Raw genomic sequence first — 4,684 nt, 5'->3', positions numbered from 1 at the left:
TGCTGCCCAATGAATTGTAGTAGGAGTTAAAACAAACTGACTAACAATGTGAACAATATAAGCAATATCAGGACGTGTGATGGTAAGATAAACTAGATATCCAACAAAAGTGTGGAACAAAGTTGGATTAGTCAAGGTACACCGTCAGAGGATGAATATCGAGCGTTGGACTCAAGAGGAGTATCAATAATTTTAGAATCAGTAAGACAAGCACGCTCAATAATATCCATAGTATACTTGGACTAAGAAATAAGATAACATTTAGAAGAAGAAGTAACTTCGATCTTAAAAAAATAAGACAGTGCACCCAAGTTCTTCATTTCAAAACGACAAGCCAATTTTGATTTCAAACTTGCAATTACATCAATATCATCACCAGTAATAATTATATCGTCAACATATAGCAATAATAAAATGCGAACAGCTGAAGTACATCTAAAGAGTAAAGCAGAGTCATGATGATTGAATGTAAAACCAAGAGAGCTAACAACAGTGAAAAATTTCTCAAACTAGGCATGAGGTGCTTGTTTGAGACCATAAAGTGTTTTATTGAGTTTGCAAACAAATCTAGAAGAGTGAGAAAGATCAAGAGGAGGAACCACGTAAACCTCCTTTTGAAGATTTCCATTTAAAAAGGCATTTTTGACATCCAATTGAGAGAAACTCCACTGACGAACAGATGGAACTGCAATAAGTGTACGAATAATAATCATCTTGGCAATAGGAGCAAAAGTCTCCTTATAATCCAAACCATATTGTTGATTAAAACCTTTAGCAATCAATCTAGCCTTGTAGCGTTATACTGAACCATCAGATTATGGTTTTAATCTTATAAACCCAATGACAACCGATAACATGTTTACCTGATGGCAATTCAACCAAGTCTTAAGTATCTATCTTATGCAGAGCAGAAAGTTCATCAGTCATAGTTTGTTGCCAAAGAAGATCTAAAATAACTTCTTTATAGGAAGATGGTTCAACTAACTTTTGAATGGATGTTAGAAAGCAGCAAAAGGACTCAGAATAACAATAATAATCAAAATCCGGTAACTGAGTAGACTTACGAATACGTTGAGGATAACGAGGAAGAGATGAAGCGGGAGCTTGATCAACAATCTCAGGAAGTACTTTGGGAAGCTATAGAAGGAGGAGGAGTAGCATAATCTGGAACATGTGTACCTGCAGGACATGAAAAATCAATAGTACATGGAGTATGGAAGGTTGGATTGTTTATATCATCAGAGAATTGATCAATATAAATGAGGTCAGTTTTAGCCATGTTATGAGTATTATCAGAAATAGAAAAGAATGGAATGTGCTTAAGAAACATGACATAACGAGAAACATATAATTTATCATTAATGGGATTAAATAGCGATAACCCTTTTGCCCTTGCCCATAATCTAAGAAAATACAAATAGCATAGCGAGATATCAACTTATTACGTTCAACTTCAGGACGAAGAACAAAGCAAGTACAACAAAAAACTCTCAATGAGGATTAACTCGGAGGATGCCCATACAATATTTCAAAGGGTGATAAACCCGAATTGTGGGAAGATGGAATCTTATTAATTATGGAAATAGCAGTAAGAGCTGCTTCTCCCCAAAATTCACTGGGAACTTTGGCAGACAAAAGAAGTAAATAAGCAGTTTCCGCAATGTGCCTATGCTTTCGTTCAATAACACCATTTTGCTGTGGGGTATTAGTACATGAGGTTTGATGAATTGTGCCGTCAAGAGCAAGCAATTCAGAGAATTCGGATGAAGTATACTCTCCACCCAATTCACATCTAAAGCACTTAACAGTTGAATATTGAGTTTTAATAAGTGCTCTAAATGATCAATAAATAGAAAGAAAGTTAGATCGTCATTTTATAAGATAAACCCAACAATAACGACTATAATCATCAATAAAGGACACATAATATCGAAACTCTTCCTTTTGTAGCAACAGGAGCAGGTCCCCACACATCAGAATGAACAATATCAAATGGTGCAACAGAATGGGAAATACTTTGAGGAAAAGGTAAAGCAGAAAATTTTGCTAATTTGCAACTACTACAATAAAAAATATCATGAGTTTGTATATTTCTCAATTGACCCTTAGAAATTAAAAATTTCAAATAACTAGTGGAAACATGTCCAAGACGAAAATGCCACAAATAAAAATTAGAAGACAGTGAATTCAAAGAAAAAGATGACAAATCAACACTAGAGTTACAACGTGTGGTGGTCTTAGATTGTCTAGAACATATAACCCTCATTGTCTACGACCTATCCCAATCAACTTCTGAGATTGAGGATCATACACATGACAAGCAGTAGAAGAAAACTAAACTAAGTATCTAGAATCACAAAATTGACCAATAGAGATAAGATTCAAAGCAAGAGCTGGAACACAATAGACATCTAAAAGAAACAAATTATGTGTATTAACAAAGCCAACACCTGCTAAGGTAATGGTGTAACATCAACAATCATAACAGAATCGACGGGTCAGAAGGATGCAAGTCATTAAAGAATTTTGAATTAGACGACATATGTTTAGAAGCACCTGAGTCAAAGATCCATGAGGAAGAAGTACCCGAGTAACTCTGTGATGACAAACCTATATGAGTGGAGGCTAACATAGCATGTAGCTGTGTAGCTAAGAACTTCTGAAACTGCTCTGCTAAGTCCGTCAACATGGGATTGGATTAAGGTGGTGTTCCAAGTATGGACGAATCTTTAGGTGGCATGGTGGTAGCTATGTTAGCATTGAGACGATAAGATCGCTGCTACGATTGAGGTTGCTGCTTCTTCAATAGCTTTGGACATTGAAACTTCCAATATCCATTTTGTTTACAAAATTTACACTCATCAGTAGCAACTCACACATAACCTTTATTATGGTTCTGTGTGGACAGTCGAGAAGGTACAACCAACACTGAGGTGCTAGATGGAGGAAGAGATACTTTTTCTACAAGAGATTTCAAACGTATTTCCTTAGCTACAAGTTCATTAACCACAGAATCAACTGAAGAAAGTGGAGTGTGATGTAAGATAGCGCCTTTGAGTCCTTCAAAATCATTGCGAAGTGCCATAAAAAACTGAACTAATCGTTGATCCTTTCTAAAAGTAATATATTCCTCACATGCTTTCAGTCTTGCCGATTCTATAAGAGCCAACTCATCGCAAATGTAATTCATAGCAACGTAAAACTGAAGAATACTCATATCCTTCTGATGTAAAGCCCGTATATCAATCTCCAACTGATACTGTTTTGCAAAGTCAGATTTAGTGTATAACTTTTGAAAGTGCTCCCATACTTCCTCTGCTGTTTCAAACTTCACTGATTGTGTGCCAATGAATTCCTTAACAAAATTGTGAATCCAAGTGAGAATTTTGGCATTGTTTGACTCTCAATTATCTAACTCTATTACATAATTCTGAGCAGTGTTCTCGGGTTTCACAATAGTTCCGCTAACATAGCCCCATAATCTTTTTCCCTTTAAAAAATTTCTCATCACTGTACTCCAATACGAGTAATTTTTACCATTTAGTCTGACACTAATGGATTGAAGTGAATCATCTCTTTCAGTAGCCATCATAAAGTCAATAAATACCAACAATAACCAACGTACTTCCACAAACTATAACCAATGATAAGGAAACCAATGATAACCAACGTACTTCCACAAACTATAGTTAAAATATACTGCACAGTATACGTATAACCAAATTAATACCACCAAAAGATCAGAAATTTACCAAGGAATAAACTGCCTTTTGGAATCACCTCGAAAAAACTATTTACGCGCCCTCACGCGCTTTCTCCATCGCCGCGTGTGGTCCTCACGCACCACGCGCCACCTACCATCGACACACGCCTCATCGGAAGTTTCGTCTCAACTTGCTGAACAAGGATCTAGTCTCAGTTTTCTTAACCGGTCTCTAGTTTGGTCGAAATCTTGATTTTAAGTGCGGTCGTTAGGTTTTTTGCACAAAATTTCTTTGCCTAATTTCTATCTTGATTTCCAGCACGCCCCAATCAGAAATTTCACTCAATTATAGGCTTTAATACCATGATAACAATATGATCTATCTTAAACCACTATGTTGAATCAATCCAAAAAGAAGAAAAGAGAAGAGAAGCAGAAGATTAAAGAGACAAAACAACAATCTATTGAGCAACAAGAATTAGGGTTTACAATGAAAATAAATATAGTTTTTATACCATTACAAGGAAACCTAAAATAAGAAAATTAAATATTATGCTAAATAAAATAAATATAAACACATATATCATCAATGTCATTACCAAATTGTCATGTAGGAAAGCATTTTTCATTGGGTCTTATTACACTAACATAGATGATGACATGGGAGATAATCAAAACACATGGAAGGTCCGTATTTTTTAATTCATCGGTCACCTCCTTTGTCAAGCAATTCGGACATTTTGGCTTTATCCTTTTTCATTGATCACTAAACTTTGGAAAAACATCTTAGATTGCTTACTAAATATCTTTCAAAGTTCAGGGAGCAATCGAAGAAATTTTCATCAATACTATAATTCCCCATAAACTATTTAAATAATAATATAAATTTTGTAACAAATATTTTTCTTCAAAAACGTGTTCTTAAAACGGAATATTATCCATACACAAAAAAAAAAAAAAAAAAAAAAAAAAAAAAAAAAC

Source organism: Olea europaea, chromosome 11, assembly GCF_002742605.1.
Source record: "Olea europaea var. sylvestris chromosome 11, O_europaea_v1, whole genome shotgun sequence".
In the NCBI taxonomy this organism is placed as follows: domain Eukaryota; kingdom Viridiplantae; phylum Streptophyta; class Magnoliopsida; order Lamiales; family Oleaceae; genus Olea; species Olea europaea.
This window is presented reverse-complemented; position numbering follows the sequence as displayed.